This window comes from Schistocerca serialis, chromosome 1 (genome assembly GCF_023864345.2).
Source record: "Schistocerca serialis cubense isolate TAMUIC-IGC-003099 chromosome 1, iqSchSeri2.2, whole genome shotgun sequence".
Taxonomy (NCBI): Eukaryota; Metazoa; Arthropoda; class Insecta; order Orthoptera; family Acrididae; genus Schistocerca; species Schistocerca serialis.
The window spans coordinates 179459211-179479549 of record NC_064638.1 but is presented as its reverse complement, the minus strand read 5'-3'; the positions used below and the strand labels follow the sequence as shown (position 1 = coordinate 179479549).

Here is a 20339-nt window from a genome sequence, read left to right as displayed (position 1 = left end):
AGTAAACCTTTGATTTAAAAATTCCCACAGTCCCAGATGCCAGCGTGGCGGTGCCCCATCCTGTTGGTAAAACTCTTTCCAACACTATGTTGTTCACGCACATATTCCAAATAAAATAATAGTTACGATTTTTTTAAAATCGGATGATTCTTTTTGATACACCCTGTACTCATATTTTGTGGCGCTGTTTTTTCGACGTTCTTAGTGCCATTGTTTTCTCGACGTTTAAATAACATTTGTGTCACAGCAGTTCTTAGTCTCATTGGTGATATGAGCAAAATGTCTTTAATAGAGCTAAGTCAATTTCATATCTGTGTTATAGGGGCAAAATGAGCGACCGAGCACAGATTATGCGGCTTGCTATTTAAGGATACAGGGTACTTTTCTGGCTCAATATTATGTAAAAATCAACACCCATTTCTTTCAGGCACTGTTATAATGTATATGTTTTACAGAGTTTTCGTTGATATCGGGTAATGCAGCACATGTTCTAAACAATATAGAAGTATTTTAAATATTTTTGAACAAGCTTATGGTTGTTAAAAAATTATAAAGAAATTGATGCAATTTTTTTCCAAAATGCTTCCTCAAATTGAGGTACCATTTAATCCAATGTTATACATTTGAAGGAGACCAAATTTTTACCAGGTATGCATGATATGATGGCTGAAGTACTAGGCCTGTTTAATTCCACCTATTATGTATATTACAAGGATAAAAAATTCACATTTACATTTTAATTTTTATAATTTTTTCCTAATAAAAATGTTATTTTTCTATAATTTAGTTGATTCTGCAATAAAGCTTAGGCCTAATACATACGTATGGACTATTGAAAGTTCCAAAAAAAAAAATTAGAGCAATGCTTTATAAACTTTAGGAAATATTTGTACCTGAATTCTGGAAAATACAACTTGCAGGAGATAGCGAATGAATATATGAGTCCAATTAAACTGTGTCTCAGAACATTCCTGAAACATAGTCTTCATCCTGCAGCATTTCTTCACCTTCAAGCTTCCTCTTGGCATTTCTTTTAACACTTCTTCCTTCTCTGGTAACTTGAAGAGCGAATCTTTCAGGTTCATGCACCTGTTGTCTGTCACGCGCAAGAAACTGATCTTCCACATTAGAGCCACATTTTATGCCTAAATTTCACAGGACTTCCAACCTTCCTATCACTCCATCATTGAAACATATTACTGCATCTAGTACACCAACTTTTAATGTATTTAGTACTACAAAAACGTTCTTGGGTGAGCTTTCCCATATGCAATAGTTGAAACTTTCATTTGTATTCTGAGTGACCCCATAAAGACATTTACTAAGCAAAACAGGGCCAATCAGGACTCTAAAAATTGGTTTTATTTAATTCATAACAGGCTCAGGAAGAGAATGCTTATGATGGTATATTTGTCCATTTCTTTTGCTTTTTGGTAGGGCAAAGTCCGTGAACAGGGTGGTCATCTGTGGACAACTTATAAAAGTAGGTGGCCCATACAGCTTTTCTCATTGCTGTAACATCATTCAGAGGTGAAGTTCGTCTAATGGCCAGTCCATAATAACTTTGAAGAAAGTCTATTTCAGTTTCTGTCACTCTGCCTCGGCCAGACAGAGAATTTCCATCAGTTAGCAACTTTCCTTTCATTTCTCTTCATAGCTTCCTCAATCTGGCACCCATTCTCTTTTGCACATGCCCAAAACACTTCAGTTTTGTTACTAAGGTATCACCATAAACAATGAACTCATTAATTTTATTGAAATCTTGGCGGCATACAAAACTACAACTTTAAAATTTGGTATATATGGGTCATTTTTCATTTGAAACCCTATAATGTATAAATGATGACTAACTGACAACCTCAGCTGCCGACAGGTGTTGTTGTTATACCTCGATGTGGACAGCTGAAAATGTGTGCCCTGACCGGGACTCGAACCCGGGACCTGCTGCTTACATGGCAGACGCTCTATCCATCTGAGCCACCGAGGACACAGATGAATAGCGCGACTGCAGGGACTTATCCCTTGCACGCTTCCCGTGAGACTAACATTCCCAACTGTCCACAATTCTACATATGTATTGTATCTTATAGACATTTGCCCACCCACTCATTACTCGCGCACGCGCTGGCGATTCCCGTAAGAGTTTGGGCAACCTGTGCGCATTCGCACAGACAAAGGTCAATGGCTGGGTAGCCTTTAACTATATATAACGAAGACAGTAACTTGTTCTCGAAAGAACAGTTACTGTTGATGACCGTGCAGCTTTTCCCTGAAATAAATGATGACTAACTGACAACCTCAGCTGCCGACAGGTGTTGTTGTTATACCTCGATGTGGACAGCTGAAAATGTGTGCCCCGACCGGGACTCGAACCCGGGACCTCCTGCTTACATGGCAGACGCTCTATCCATTTGAGCCACCGAGGACACAGATGAATAGCGCGACTGCAGGGACTCATCCCTTGCACGCTTCCCGTGAGACTCACATTCCCAACTGTCCACAATTCTACATATGTATTGTACCTTATAGACATTTGCCCACCCACTCATTACTCGCGCACGCGCTGACGATTCCCGTAAGAGTTTGGGCAACCTGTGCGCATTCGCACAGACAAAGGTCAATGGCTGGGTATCCTTTAACTATATATACGAAGACAGTAACTCGTTCTCGAAAGAACAGTTACTGTTGATGACAGCTGTCCACATCGAGGTATAACAACAACACCTGTCGGCAGCTGGGGTTGTCAGTTAGTCATCATTTATTTCAGGGAAAAGCTGCACGGTCATTAACAGTAACTGTTCTTTCGAGAACAAGTTACTGTCTTCGTACCTATAATCTATATATCAATGTAATCAGGAAAGATTATAGAATTTAATAAAGTTATAAAAAATTTCGATTTTTCCACCAATTATAAGTTCCTTGTATCCTTAAGGGCTAATAGAGGATAGCAAAAAGACAAAGGATGTAAACTATTCCACGATAAGTGAAATACGAAGACGGGTCAGAGGAACAGCCATCAGTCCCAAACTGTGAAATACTGGAAAAGAAATGAGTAAGGTGGAGCCACAGGCATCACAATCAAAACAAATGACGAGAGCTTTAAATGTGCATGTGGTTGAAAGGACAAGCGCAACAAAACCAGTTTTGAAAAGAGTGACAGTAATATCTACCTTGCCGACCGGCAGTTCCGGAAGCATTTCATATTTGTCATCTGGTTCAGGTAACAACTATCAACCACCAAACAGCGATGAATTGTCGAATTCAAGTGAAAGATCACTCACGCATAAAGAAAAATGTCCAGTTAAAAACCTACAGAAAGAACGCGGAATGTTAGCAACTGGCGCAGAGTAAAAGTTAAAACGTTGAAAAACAGTGGGAAATCTATTGAATCAAGAACAGGTAAAACTGTCAGGATTCGAAAAATGGGTGCTGCGTATACTGATAAATGCATCCTCTCTTGTACAAAGAAACTAGTAGAAGACTGCAGACGTCAGGAGTTCGTGAATTACTGTGCACTGGGATTACAAAGACAACGGGATTTTCTGAATTCGTGACTGAAACGCTCGTTCTCGAATATCGTCGCATCACTGCCTGACAACTTAGAGTATCAAATAGCGCTTTCTATTTGAAGCAAAAGTGATTGGTAGTGAGATGGCACCTGTGGATAAAAGTGGGCATCATGTAAAACTGGTCCAGAAATCTTGGAGTCCTTATCAATCACATAAATCCAATTCCCCGTATTGAGAGTCACCATTTAAGGAGTGACACAACAAGATAATTTATCCACGGTGATTTATCCATCGCAGAAATGCACAGAAATTACTCTTCAGGACGATCTTCCGTTAACCTGCCCGCTGCTAGTTATGGAAGAAAATTTTCATTTTATGTTACAGGTTTATGACTGCAATGTATTTGTATTCGGTACAAAGACTGGATATTCGACCCATTATGCACAAGGTGAGGGCCAATTTAAGTTCCTAATCAGTACATATCAGTTATCCGAAATGCAAAAAAGAGATATCTTGTGCATCTCAGAGAAACGGATTTTTCGGGTTTCAAGGACATAAAAGCTTAGCATGACGAGATGGCTTACAGGGCCAAGGACGTTGACGCGAATGTCTTCAAAGGATCTGAAATTATTTCCACGTGTGCTTCAATATAAAAACAGCTACGAACAGTCCACAAGGAGACAAGTTCAATTTAAAGGTAGAAAGAGGCGTTTAACAGTTAATGTAGATGAAACTAATTTGGATTTAAAAGCTGCGTATATAACGATATAACACTAACAAAACAAATTCGAGATATGAATTATTTGGTTAACAGCAACATCATTCCTAAATGTTACAAGGCTCTATGACCCTCTTTCCACACAAATGTAATTTTTATATAATATGTTTGGAAGTTCTTTCTTTCGCTCAATATATTATTTTATGTAAGGTGCAAATAATAATGATAAGAGAAGACAACGAAACTCTGAAGGACTGACACAAAATAATGATTTAGAGATACATTGAAGTTTTTCCCACACACCTTTTTTGGCCGTATTTGTCAAAAGGGTTGCAAGGGGATGAATGGGGTGCAATTTAGCAGAACACTTGTAGGGAACACTTGTGTCAAAATTAGGCCGACTCTCAGTTCCATAGATAATTTTACTGTTGTTTAATGAAGTTTCTAAACAATATCGTTTGGTTTTTTGTGTCTCCCGTAAACTTTTCATTCTGACATGTCATTGTTCCTTCGGAACGGCGAACAGACATATGGAGGAAGGAGGACAACACACTGAGGTGTTTCCACTGTGTACACCTGGGACACGTGTTATGCTACTATAGAGCTGCAGAGACAGAACATGAGTTTTCAATTATTACAAAGCCGCCAGAAAGCAATCATCATAACAGCTCTATTCACGCCGGTCAGCTGCAGACGATTATAGTCGACATACGGGACGAAGCCCATTACCGTACCTGGGCGAGGTGGCTAGCATGCTGTAGCCTTTCCCAGTCGTAATACAGAGATATCAGTTGCTCGTCTAGCCACTTTAGGAAACCTAATCGAGGTAACATATATGAAAGTGAGACCGCTACCGATGCAAATCGTGCACTCACAATAGTCACCAAGATTCTCTCACTGAATTATCACTGACAGCCAAACACTTTGGGTGCTAGTCGGTTCAGGTACTTCTTCTTCTGTAATGTTAGATGCTTATCATCGTCAGCTAAAGAAGACAATGTTCTGCAATACGAAAGCAGTTGTACTGAAAGGTTCAAATGGAAAATACACACATCAAAAGAAGTTTTGCATCACCCCTATTCCCAGAACTCCTGAAGATACACGTTGACTGTGGATATTGTATCACAGACACACTCCCTTTGACTGTTCAGAGATGTCACTAAACCCGACCAAAATGTAAACAACCATGCATGAGTAGCGCCTATTGGCCGGAGGGGGTCCGACAGCCAATCGGTTCCAGTCATTCCACCATGAGGTACACAGCTCGTGTTGTATGTAGTTCAACCATGCCTAGACGGTCAATACCGCGGTTCGAACGCGTCCACATTGTTACTTTGTGCTAGGAAGGGCTCTCAACAAGGGAAGTGTCCAGGTGTCTCGGAGTGAACCAAAACGATGTTGTTCGGACATCGAGGAGATACAGAGCGACAGGAACTGTCGATGACATGCCTCGCTCAGGCCGCCCTAGGGCTACTACTGCAGAAGATGATCGCTGCCAACGGATTATGGCTCGAAGGAACCCTGAAAGCAACGTCGCCATGTTGATTAATGCTTTTCGTGCAGCCACATGACATCGTGTTACGAGTCAAACTGTGCGCAATAGGCTGCATGATACGCAACTTCACTCCCAACGTCCATGGTGAGGATCATCTTTGCAACCACGACACCATGCAGCACGGTACAGATGGACGCAACAACATGCACCATGGATCACTCAGGATTGGCATCACGTTCTCTTCTCCAATAAGTGTCACATATGCCTTCAACCAGACAATCGTCGGAGACGTGTTTGGAGGCCACCCGGACAGGCTAAACGCCTTAGACACACCGTCCAGCGAGTGCAGCAAGGTGCAGGTTCCCTGCTGTTTTGCGGTGGCATTATGTTGGGCCACCACACGCAGCTGGTGGTCATGGAAGGCGCCATAACGGCTGTACGATGCGTCAATGCAATCCTCCGACCGACAGTGCTACCATATCGGCATCATACTGGTGAGGCATTCGTCTTCATGGACTACAATTCGCGACTCCATCGTGCACATCTTGTGAATTACTTCCTTCAGGATAACGACATCGCTCAACTAGAGTATCCAGCATGTTCTCCAGACATGAACCCTATCGGACATGTCTGGGATAGATTGAAAAGGGCTGTTTATGAACTTGACCCACCAACCACTCTGAGGGATCTATGCCGAATCGCCGTTAAGGAGTCAGACAATCTGGACGGACAGTGCCTTGATGAACTTGTGAATAGTATGCCATGACGAATACAGGCATACATCAATGCAAGAGTACGTGCTACTGGATATTAGAGGTAACGGTGTGTACAAAAAAAGACCTTTGAAGGTCTTGCCGTATGGTGGTACAACGTGCAATGTGTGGTTTTCATGAGCAATAGAAAGGGTGGAAATGATGTTTATGTTGATCTCTATTCCAATTTTCTGTACAGGTTCCGGAAGTCTCGGAACCGAGGTGATGCAAAATTTTTTTAAATGTGTGTATATCCAGCCAACAGGAACATGTATTACAAGAATAACTATCAATGACAGAATACAGCTGTTCGAATTTGTCAATTTCACAGACTGTAGTCACAACGTTATTTTCAGTTGGGATTTCTTGCAGGAATCACAAGCAGTCGTATAGAGTATGGAAGATCAGAGTTCCAAATAGACAAAGCTATCCAAAAAGCACACATAATGATTACTTTGCATCACTAATTGTGACGTGTAGCCACAACTCTTCCCCTGTAGCGACAGGTGAATCAGTTCAGGAAAGCCAGCTTAGTACCACTGATGCAGAACTGAGTTCCACTGTAACTAGAGGCAACACAGGGAACTGCCAGTAGGATCTGGCCTGACTGAGGGACAACCTTGGCCATTGTTAGCCATACTGCACGAATTTTCGGATGCTTTTCAGAGTGGAGAAAACATAGACCAAGTGACACAAGGCAAAACTCCGTATCAACAATGGGCATCATTCATTAATTAGTTAGCGCTTATACAGGATGTCGACAGATAATCTGGGGGAGGGGAGGGGTTGCAGAAGATGCTGCAAGATGACATCATTGAAGCTTCAGAGAGTCCCTGGTCTTCTCCTGCGGTCCATGAGAAGAAGAAAGAATGCACATGGTGTTTCTGCTGGGACTACCAGTGACTGAACAGAATCACGAATTAAGATTTCTACCAATACCGCATGCTGATGACACCCTAGACTGCTTTAAAGGAACCAAATATTTCTCAAATATGGATTTGGAGACGGGCTGTTGGAAAATCAAGGTTGACGAGGCTGATTGAGATAACACTGCCTTTATAACACCTTATGGCCTCTGTAACTTCAAAATTATGTTTTTTGGATTTTGTAACATTTCAGGCATCCTCGAATACAACCAGCCCAGATTTACAATATTTCCGAACGTGGGCAAAAAAAAAAAAAAAAAAAAAAAAAAAAAAAAAAAAAAAAAAAAAAAAAAAAAAAAAAACTAACTTTTAAAAAATCTAATTTTCAAAAATATGTTCATTTTGTAGCGCATATCTTTCTGAAATGCTTGATATATAAAATATATATGTTTGAGGGATTGTAAGACACTTTATTTGATCTTACGTGTGCCAAAGTGCAGTGGCACACCTCTTCACGCAGCGTTCTTCTATTGTAAGTCACTGTATTCGCTCTGTGGAATTCAAATGTTTATATAATTTTAATGGAAGCCATCAAACCTACATTCGGGACAGTGGAAATTAAAATGTCCTAAGGTGCCTCTCCTGCTCCCAGTCGGCCGGTTTGAGATCCTACCCCCTTAAAAAGAACTCACAATTAATACTGGGTTGGATTATTTTTAACAGGGGGAATAAGAGCAATTCAGAAAATTTGTCTCTCTTTATGGCCTATTAGTTAATAACTTTCTCATTTGTGTGACATAAAATTAAATATAGGAAACATAAAACCTGTAAAGACAAGAGACAGGGAAGACAGTACACATTATTTGAATCCTTATGTCCCACGGTCTTTTTCTCTATAATAATGCTACAGCTTTACGCGGCGTGCTTTCCTTTCTGCGAAAGAATCTATTACCTCATCAAAATTCGTCAAACATTTCGCTACATGAAAACGCTGTTAGTATGAATAGTATCCAAACTGGTGTGGTTTCTCGATCTGAATACGTCTATTTTGTCACTATCTGCTAGGCCTTTCTAATATTGCAGCAGTTACAACACATGCCAAATAAGCGAGACTTTTTTGGCACAAATGGTCATTTTTATCCATCTCATTTGCATAAAAAACACGACAGAATAAACTTCACGAAGTACCAATATCAAATGCCTATTGGGCCTACTAGAATCAAAAAGTTTTATGTTAGGAAATAGTTCCATATTTCATTGAAATGCTCCAGTTTCTCATGCGTGAGACAGACAAGTAGAAGTAGTAGTGCGAAATTTTTATATAAATTTGGAATTGTCGTATTCTTCCATTTAATTTGTGTGGTCTCTGTTTCTTCTTGTTCCTCGTTCTAAAACACAATCTTGTCATCACTAATTCTGTAACTGCAAATGTCAAAATTGATTCTCCGATTAACTTCACTAACTCTACCAGAATCACTGGTTTAATTTTCTCGCGTTAATTCTCCGGTTAGGCGTTATTACGTGTTCTTACAATGCCTTTTCTATGCTACTCCGAGAACAGAACTTGCTTACCGGGGACTGGCCCTTAATGGTATAACGTTCTGCCAAAAATTTTCCGTCAAAATTTCATTTTCTTGGTTACGCTTTCTTACCTGTTAGTTGCTTATTTCCACCCTGGTAGTCTGAATCTATGGATTTCTCTAATAATTATAATAACGCTTATCATTCGTACACTCAAGTAAACAACATAAACAAACAGCGATTGACATTCACTCGTTCGGGTTTATTCCGTCCCCTTTTGTCTGCGGGAGAGTTTTTCAATTTTTAGATGCGATGGGTATTCCTCTGGCCCGCATTCAAAAATGAACATTCATTGAGAAATCGACCTACAATGTAGTCAAAAATGTTCAAAACCCAACAGGGATGCGTTTCAAAATCATGTGAATAACAGATACACCAACGTGAGCTGCATGCTAGGCGCTTTGTGAAACAAAGTTTTTTTCTTCTAGAATATGAATAGTTTTTCAACATTGCGGCGTGCAAAGACATGGCTGAGGTCGACAATGGAGGAGGATCGACTAAATAGTTTAGCTCTGTTGAACATTCACCTTGACATTGGTTGTCCTATTGACGATGTAATTAACCAATTTCCCAAGAAGAATAGGCGCATAGAATTCATCATTTAAGGAAGAGACCCACAATTGTAACTTTTTAATATCAGAAGATGGCATTGTCCTGTATATGTGTATAATCAGTTTAAATAAAACTTCCTTAAACTTTGCATGTCATTCATCTATGCATTTTTTATTACGGTGAAAGTAAAGGTCCCCTCTTTGAGGTATTTCTGTATCCGTCACTGCCCTCCCCCTCGCCCAAGATCCAGGCCTGCTGGTCAACCTGCCTTGACACCTTAAATGGATGACATGTCTCTGCGAGTAGGACTTGTGCACTGAGGGTTCATTAATAACTTAATTATGTATACGGACAGTTCATCTATTTCGAAAATCGAGAATCTCGACCATTTTTCCCTGTTATCGACGTTGATACTGGCAAGACATTGGTCCTAGGGATTCCATGATAGTCGAGAATGTTTTAATTTCAGTAATATAAATCTTTCAAAGTCATGCAAGAGGCAGGCGATCATTACTATAATAATCAGTTGATCTCTATTCTGGCTGACTGGGTCGCTATGGTAAAAGTCAGACATCAGGCAAGTAATGACTTTATTGCTCATGTCACACATTTAAGAACTTATCCATCATGAGATATCCAAGAATGATTTCTGCACATAGATATGACGTTTCAAGTTGAATGTGAAACAAGAATGTTTGTTTCACACACAACTTGAATCACCACATCTACATACAATAATCGCTCATGGACATCTGATGGTGGATAAATTCAAACTAGACTGCGAATGTTTGTTTCACACACATGGATAGCCGATAATGGATAAATTCTGAAACACGTCATACGAGTGGTAAAGTCATTCCTTGGCCAATGTTTGACAAAATATTGTGACCCAATCAGCCTGAATGCAGAGCCACGGAATGTTATAATTTCAAGTTTGACGTCAGATAACAAATTACAAAAGAAATACTTTTCTCGTGCAACATAATTACAAATTTACAGTTTTTCGGTTTTTCCTTTGGTTATACTGTTAAACCCTGCTTCTTGCCAGATTTCAAGATTCTAGTCCAATGGGAAGCTTCAATCGGATATGCCACCAAGGAATCAAAGGCCTTAGAATGTGACATAAATTTCAGCTTGATGTGCCTATCCATTCCTAAGAAAAAGGGGTCTTAACAGACGGATGAACAGACGGAGAGTTGGATAAGAAATGACAATTTTTTTTCATGTGATATACACTACTGGCCATTAAAATTGCTACACCACGAAGATGATGTGCTACAGACGCGAAATTTAACCGATAGGAAGAAGATGCTGTGATACGCAAATGATTAGCTTTTCAGAGCATTCACACAAGGTTGGCGCTAGTGGCGACACCTACAACGTGTTTGACAAGTTTCCAACCCATTTCTCATACACAAACAGCAGTTGACCGGCGTTGCCTGGTGAAACGTTGTTGTGATGCCTCGTGTAAGGAGGAGAAATGAGTACCATCACGTTTCCGACTTTGATAAAGGTTGGATTGTAGCCTATCGTGATTGTGAATTATCATAACGCGACATTGCTGCTCGCGTTGGTCGAAATCCAATGACTGTTAGCAGAGTATGGAATCGGTGGGTTCAGGAGGGTAATACGGAACGCCGTGCTGGATCCCAACGGCCTCGAATCACTAGCAGTCGAGATGACAGGCATCTTACCCGCATGGCTGTAACGGATCGTGCAGGCACGTCTCGATCCCAGAGTCAACAGATGGAGACGTTTGCAAGACAACAACCATCTGCACAAACAGTTCGATGACGTTTGCATCAGCATGAACTATCAGCTCAGAGACCATGGCTGTCGTTAGCCTTGATGTTGCATCACAGACAGGGGTGCCTACGATGATGTACTCAACGACGAACCTGGGTGCGCGAATGGCAAAACGTCATTTTTTTGGATGAATCCAGGTTCTGTTTACAGCATCATGATGGTCGCATCCGTGTTTGGTGACATTGCGGTGAACGCACAGTGGAAGCGTGTATTCGTCATCGCCATACTGGCATATCACCTGGCGTGATGGTATGGGGTGCGACTGGTTACACGTCTTGGTAACCTCTTGTTCGCATTGACAGCACTTTGAACAGTGGACGTTACATGTCAGTTGCGTTACGACCTGTGGCTCTACCCTTCATTCGATCCCTGTGAAACCCTACATTTCACCAGGATAATGCACGACCACATGTTGCAGGTTCCGTACGGGCCTTTCTGGATGCAGAAAATGTTACACTGCTGCCCTGGCCAGCACATTCTCCAGATCTCTCACCAACTGAAAACGTCTGGTCAATTGTGGCCGAGCAACTGGGTCGTCACAATACACCAGTCACTTTTTTCTTGATGAAATGTGGTATCGTGCTGAAGCTGCATGGGCAGCTGTACCTGTATATGCCATCCGAGCTCTGTTTGACTCAATGCCCAGGCGTATCAAGGCCATTATTACGGCCAGAGGTGGTTGTTCTGGGTACTGATTTCTCAGGATCTATGCACCCAAATTTTGTGAAAATGTAATCACATACCAGTTCTAGTATAATATATTTGTCCAATGAATACCCATTTATCATCTGCATTTCTTCTTGGGGTAGCAATTTTAATGGCCAGTAGTATAATTACAAATTGACAAATTTCAGATTTTTCGTTTGGTTGCACTGTGAAACTTTTCATTTTCCAAATTTCATGATTCTAGGCCAACGAGAAGTACCCTATAGGTTTTGATGAGTGAGTTTGCAAGTATTAAAATATGTGACCTAAATGGCCACATTGATTTGGAAGCTTGTAGCTAGATCACCATGAACCTATAGACCTCAGTATATGACATAAATATCAACTTGATACGTCTACCCATTCAAGAGGAAAAGGGTTTTTAACACTTGGATAGACAGGCAGATGAACAAAAAAGTGATTATAAGGATTCCATTTTTACTGATTCCTAAAAAGTGCCTGTTCACCACCCAAGAAGTAAAATCTGTGGGAATCTAGTGAATGGTGTTGGAATATGCATGATCCAGAGAAAATAAGAGCAGTTACAGATTTTTTGATTCTCTGGCACATTTGTAAAATGAAAAATTTTCTCAGAATGTGCTCGTGCTACCACATTCATAAAGGACTTCCTTACCAAGCCATGTCCTTTGCAACATTTAGTGCAGAGAGACATTAAATTGTTCAGGAATAGGATGAGAAAAATATCTCTCCCTGTCCTTAAGGAGCTGCTAAGATTTTCTGCAGTTATAGCACTTTGTGATGAGAACGCTGAGACAGAACTTCACACTGATGCTAGGTTAGCGGATAGGTGCAATCATACTGTATATTCAAGAAGATGCTGAAAAGCTGGTAGCTTATGCTACCAGCATACTCTCCAAGTCAGAGATGAACTACTCTACATCTGAGAAGGAGTCTCTGGCAGTTATTTGGGCCACCGAGAAGTTCTGACCATATTAATTTTGCTAACTATTCACTGTTGTGATAGACCACCGTTCTAGATGTACATTAACATCTACATATATACTTTTCAAACCACTGTGAAGTGCTTGGCAGAGTGTACATCTCACTGTACCAATAATTATGGTTTTCTCCCATTCCATTCACATACAGATTGTGGGAAAAAATGATTGCTTTAATGCCACTGGGCATACTGTAATTAGCCTATCTTGTCTTCACAATCCCTGTGGGAGTGATACATAGGGGATTGTAATATATTCATAGATTCATCAGTTAAGGTTGGTGCTAGAGACTTTCTAAGTAGGTTTCCATGGGACAGTTTGCATCTATCTGTAAGCATTTGCTACTTCAGTTCCTTCTTTATGCCAGCTGACTAGCCAGAAGGATGTGTCAGGTCAGCTGGCAATATGGGCACTGAGACTTCAGTAGTATGACATCACAGTGGTATACAAAAGTGGATATAATCACAAGGATGCTGATTGCCTTTCAAGGAATCCTTTGGCAGACCACAGCACTTTGGATGAAATCTCAGTCTTGCTGCATTAAGTGACATTGCTGGTGAACAGAGGGAAGATCCAGCACTTCAGAAAACCACAGAAACTTTGAAGAAGCAGGAATTGACCAAAAGAAGAATTCCAATTAGTAAATGGAGCATTATGGATGGAGTTGCTTGTCAAGTTGTACCATGAAGTTCTTCTTTTATCTGTCCACTATCCAATATCATATGTACAGCTGTACAATGCTATGATTGCCTGGATAATAAAAATACAATACAATACAATACAACCCAGCTGATCTATCGCCAGCTGTTCTGAAATATTTCCATGAAGCTCTAACATCTGTTCACATGGGATTAATGACAGAGTCAGATACAGGTATCACTTGGCAGGTCCCTACAGATCCAATAGGCACTGTAGGAAATGCCAACAATGGAAGCATGTACCACAATTACGAAACCCACTTGTGGCAGCACCATTTCACAGACCTAAAAATGACCTTTTGGAAAAGTTCCTGAAGTTGACAAATGGTGATCAATGGATAATAGTCTGTACTAATTACCTTAGTCGCTATGCTGTCACCGAAGCTGAGCTAACTGCCAAACCTCCATAAATTGCAAATTTCCATTTAGAGGATGTAATTTTTAAGCAAAGGGCACCCTGTGTGATGATCTCTGACAGTGAAAAAATTTTCCAGTTGAGACTAATATCAGAGTAATTTCACATTGGGACATTGGCCACACAATAACAACTACTCCCAACAATCCACAGACAAATGGCCTCATTGAACACTTTAATAAGACACCGACATATATGCTCTTGATGTTCACTAATTTGGAACAGAGATACTGGGATACATTCCTGCCCAACACAGCACAGCAAGATACTACAGGCTTAACACAGTCCTTTCTGCTCCAAGGCCATGAGAGTGAAACAACAGTGGGTACACTGCTCCAGTTTCATCCAGATGATACTCAGGACGACTATGTAAATGACCTCATCACTAGAACTGAGAAAGGAATACAGCTGATTTGCATATGGAACCTGGACATCCAGGAGAAAGACTGAGAGCACTGTAATGCTAGGCAGTGGCCAGTGAGATACAGGTTGTGAGACTTGGCATAGATTTTTATGCCTGTGCAGAAAGTTGTACTAGTGGAGAAGTTACTAAAGCACTGTTTTGGACTATATAGTATTCTTTCATTTTGTTGGGCATCACATACAAATTCGAGAATTATGACCCTTCATCAAGAGGATAGAAGTGCCAAGATGTTGTCTCTGTCTTCTGTATGAAGCTCCACTACAGTCCTGAGGTACAGGTCAACGGTTAGAGCATCTCATTCAAGGAAACTGAAGACTTGATCAATGGAAAGAAGCTTCAGACTACCTTTGATACTCACCATAGTGAAGAGGAAGTAATAATTTGACAAGAATGTGAGGAACAGTCCACAATGCCTTACAGAGGACTAGTGACAAGATCTGGAACCAGGATGCTGTAGTTGGCTCCAAAGAGAACTTCTGAAATTGTACCACAGTTTCTTCAGGACAGGGAGAAATGCTGTGGTGTGTGGTGTATGCACTGTGATGTTGCAGTTAGCTTTGCTGGCTGGCGTGCAGAAGATCACCAGTTCAGATCCAGCCATTAGCAGTAATTTTTTATTTATCATTTCTGGAAGGTTTCCAAAATTTCTAATGTTTGTATGTTCTGGAATATTCGATTTTTTTTATAAACAGCAGCACTCTTCTTCCAGGAATTCAGGTCTCTTCTGGCTGTATCTTGGTGTTTGTAATAAGCATGCTTTGAATGCAAAGTCTTATACATTGTAGATGAGCCTGCTATCAGTTTTGGACTTGAGTATGGTTATGACATGACAGTATGCTGTTGCATAACGCACACATTTTCAACAATGCATACATACAGTTTTCTTGGAGCAGCAAGTACCATTTTTTTTTTTATATATCTACATACCTTATTGCATTTTTCCTGAATCCCTGCCCTAGCTCCCAAAGAATTTCCACAGACATGTCACCAAGTGGCAGTCACAATTTGATTCAAATACATTGCTTAACATAAGTCAGTTCATTTATATGATTCTCACTGAGTACTGAAGATTGTTAGACATGTAGAGGAAGCATGTATTTCAATGGATGTTGAGTCACACAAAGATAACATCACCAGTGTTTGGGCAGCTGTGATCCTGGTTAGAGAATAAGTCATCAGTTAAGAGCCAAACAACTTCCTGACTTCAAAGTGTTTCCTTCAAAAAGTGTAAAGTCTGGAATTCCAAACTCTTGAATAAACCTATTATGAAAAATTAAATCAGTGTATTTCATGTACATTCACTCCTTGATCCTGTCGCATAATATTCTTCTAACCACTGAAAATGGAAGGATGTTAATTAGGAAATGTTGTGTGTTATGGATGTGCAGTATAGCAGGAAGAATCTACATTTGGGGGCATACAGAGTGCACAAATTAGTACACAGAGTTGACATCTCTGGCAGCAATAATGGGCATCAAATACAACTGAGCTTTGTTGCCAGATGTGAGTACATCATCACATCCTGCTTCATCTCTATGCCAACATTCATCAGTTATAGTGGTTGGTTAGCGTTGACATGGCAGTCACTTGATAACACATGACCATATGTTTTCAGTGGTAGTGAGATCTGAAGAACACGAAGGCCAGGACAAGGTCCAAGCACCCATTGTATAAAGGAAGATCAGGACAGCACTAGTAACATGTGGTCTTGCATTACCTTGCTGGAAGACATCATCATGGGACCTTGAAAGCAGGGCACAGCATTCAGCATTAACATGTCAGAAATGTAATGGCTGCCATCCAAATGACCAGTTTTATAAACCAGAGATGTATGTGTCATGTACCTAGTGATAAGCCATATGATCATGTTTGAAACTGGGGCCCCAAATCACTTACAAATTTAAATGTGGATTCTCCCTGCTATACTGCACATCCATAACACACAATATTTCTTAATTAACATCCTTCCTCAGATTCCATTTTCAGTGGCTAGAAGAATATTACCCCACAGGATCAAGGAAAGAATGTACATGAAATACACTAATTTAATTGTTAATAAGAGTTTGGGATTCCAGACTTTATATTTTTTGAAGGAAACGCTTTGGTGTTTGGAAGTTGTTTGTCCTTGGAACTGTCCCTCTTTGGAACTGGATTTAATACAATCTTCCTGTAGTCTGAGGCTATTTCACCTGTCACAGACCTCTTGCACATCTGGTGGAATAATTTTGTTATACCTGGCTCTCCCAAGGATGTCAATGATTGTACGTGACACGTTAGAACTATGTTACAGACATGGATTTCAGTTTGAATCCCAGTACTGCATGCAGTTTTAAGTTGTCTTATATATAAATTAACTATGTGCTTGTGATTTAAAGAAGGGTCTATGCAAGTCATTTCTTTTTTACATGATTTGGCTATTGGCATTACTGGCTGGTGTATTGTAAATAGACAGCAAGAAAAGGAGTATGTACTACTGTAAAGTCTCATAAGAAGTGTGAGTGCATTCACTGAAACCTTGTAAGTTCAGTACTCTATATCTCCATCTATTTGTGCCTGTACCGGACTGTGTGGAAGAAGCTTCAGTAGAAGCTGTTGAATATGAATTGGAAAAAAATAAAAAAGTTATTGGATTTTTGCTGGAATTAGTACAGCCATTACACCTGCTTATTGATGTTAGTGAGGATAGTTACATCTTATGTATAAAGCTATTTTATACATACAGGGTGTCCCATTCATCTTGACCACCCTAAATAACTGTTTGTCCAGATGCAAATTAAAAAATGTTTCAAGCAAATCTTCTTTAGCCGTCAGGGGGACATCAGTCAGCATGATTGCCTTCATTGTAGCTTTGTTCTTGTTACAAAGATACGAACAGCAGTATGACTTTTTTTAAATGACACCCTGTATTTTTCATTCAGTAATTAATTTCCTTTCCTGAAAACCTATTCAAAACTGTATCACAGTGTACCATTCACTGAAAAACATCATTAATTACATAACACAACAATGACTTTGGCCTAGGATCACAAACTCGTCCATATGCTGGAGTTGTCAGAAAACAGATGAAAACCAAGTAAAAACATAACACAAAATTGACTTTGACTGTTGAATACCATTGTTCAGGAGTAGAACATTCAAAGGTGCTCAAAGTAGTGACACCAGACACCGATACGCTGGTGCACTCGTTGAATGAAAGAATTATTTACTGCTTCCAGTGTTGCCTGCTGAAGAGAATTACAAGCAAGCAGGATACATTCCTGCATTTCCTTTGGAGTTGTTGGAATATTGTGATAGACAACCTCTTTAATGCATCCCCAAAGAAAAAAGTCCAGAGGATTTAAATCAGGAAACCTAGCAGGCCCAGTAACTGTTCCTCCTTGACCAATCCATATGGCAGGATACCTTTGGTTCAGAACACGCAAGGCATTATGTGCTGGACATCCAGCGTGTTGATACCACATAAGCATTCTGGTTCTTAGCGGCACCTCATCCAGAAGAGGAGGAAGAATTTGTCTGAGGAAGCTGGCATACACTGTGCTGTTTAGACTGTGATTGATGAAATAAGGACAAATAATTGTAGTATCATGCATCCCACACCAGACATTAACTCTCCATTGATGCTGATGTTCCACCTGTCTAAGCCATCATGGGTTGTTGCTGGACCAATAATGCATGTTCCTTGTATTTACCTGTCCTTTGTCTGAGAAGGAACATTCATCGGTAAATTGAACATTGGAGAAGAAGTTCAGGTTGGCAAGGATTTGCTGTTGTGCCCACTGACAGAACTGTACACGATTCTGGAAACCATTCCCATGCAATTCTTGATGTAGGTGTACATGGTAAGAATGGAACCTGTGATGTGTAAGAATACAATGTACACTGGGTTTAGGAATGCCAATCTCATCTTCAAACTGTTGTGTGTTCACATGTGGACTCATAGCGATGGAAGCGAGAACAGTAACTTCGGCAGCTTCATCTGTGCGAGTGCTACGATGATTGCATTGTCATGGGTTGAAACTTCCCATTTCCTGAAGCATCACAACATGATGAGAAAACATCCATCAGGATGGTGGGTTCTTGTCAAGATATCACTCTCTGTACAGTCCCGCTGTCTGCGTAGCATTCCGCCTACCTTCAGCAACAACAATAAAAGAAACATTATGTTGATGCAGTTAGTAGGAAGGACAGCCTTTACTGCATGCCTACTCTACACAACAGTATTTAAAAGGACTAAACTACTGTACTAAATGTACCTGTACATAAGAAAACAGTATTGTAATTACTGTTCTGCTAAATCACATTCCCTATAGATGAGTAGCATTTCTACCTTCTCTTTGTTGGTGTACATTCTACTCACACAACTCTTCAACTGACAATGGTTGATGGAATGACGGGTGTGCATTCTAATTATGTTTACATTTGTCCTCTGTCAATGTCAGCATGTGGATGTGTTCCATTACCCCGAGTACCTGCACTAAGCGCTGGGAAAGTCAACATCAATGTTGTGTTATGTAATTAATAACATTGTGTTTCAGTGAATAGTACACTGTGATACATTTTTGAATAGGTCCTTAGGAGAGGAAATTAATTACCAAATAAAAAATACAGGGTGTCATTTAAAAAAAGTCATACCACTGTTCATATCTTTGTAAAAAAACAAAGCTACGATGAAGGCAATCGTGCTGATTGATGTCCCCCTGACAGGTAAAAAAGATTGGCTTGAAACATTTTGTAATTTGCATCTTGACAAACAGTTATTTGGGGCGATCAAGATAAATGGGACACCCTGTATATAAATTTATAAATGTCTATATGTAAAATATCAAGATGTTTGCTTTTTGAAGGTAGTGTGCTATAAAACTGTTAATATTGTGGATTTTTGACCTAATGGTATTTTAATATTTGTTGAAAAGGGAATCCACAGTTTTACTAGGTACTCCTACAGCTTATTTTGGTGTGGAGCACATTTAGAACATCTCAATATGATGTGGCATAGATCTCCATTTGGTGTTTGCTGCTACAGGGGGATTAAAAAATGTGGAATGTGGAACTGAAAATGTAGCTTACATGATATGTGAGATATAAGGACCAGTGGGACCCCTGTCAGAATCTATACAGAATTTTGAGCTGCGTTAGCTCTCATGTTAAAATACCACAGACTCTTTTAACAAAAAACAGTGCTCAGTAATTGGAAAAAAGGACAGATCACATCCATCTGTAAGAAGGGTAATAGATATGATACACAAAACTACTACTCCATCTCCTTCACATCCATCTGTTATAGAATCATAGAACATAGTCTGAGATCAAACATAAGGTATCTCAAATAGAGTGACCTCCTCTATGCCAACCAGTATCGAGTCAAAAAATACCAATCATATGATGCCCAACTTGCACTTTTCTCACATAACATCCTAAAAGCATGGATCAAGGAAATCAAATAGACCCAGAATCCCTTGACTTCCAAATACCGTTTGACTTGGTACCAAATCAACATTTATCAAAAAATTATGATTTCATTGGGTATGAAACAAAATTCTGTGACTGGATTGAGGATTTCTTGGGAGGCAGCACTCAGCTTGATATTTTGGATGGAGAGTCCTCTACAGAAGTAGAATCAACTTTAGGCATGTCCCAGAAAGTATGTTGGAATCCTTGTTGTTCATGTTGTACGTTAATGACCTTGCTGGCAATATTAATAGCAACCTTGGACATTTGCAGATGGTACAGTCATTCGTAATGGAGTACTGTCTGAAAAAAGCTGCAGAAATATTCAGACAGATCATGACAAGATTTCAGAGTGGTGTAAATATGAAAGTTGCTGAAGATGTGCAGGAATGTAAAATTATGCATTTCTCA

General features: G+C 40.0%; 1 non-coding gene across 1 annotated transcript; it reads right to left on the bottom strand.

The window, feature by feature from the left end:
• Positions 1–2352: 2352 nt before the first annotated feature.
• Trnat-ugu (transfer RNA threonine (anticodon UGU)) lies at positions 2353–2426 on the bottom strand. Its single transcript has one exon. It is a non-coding gene; the product is annotated as a tRNA-Thr (tRNA).
• Positions 2427–20339: the final 17913 nt, after the last annotated feature.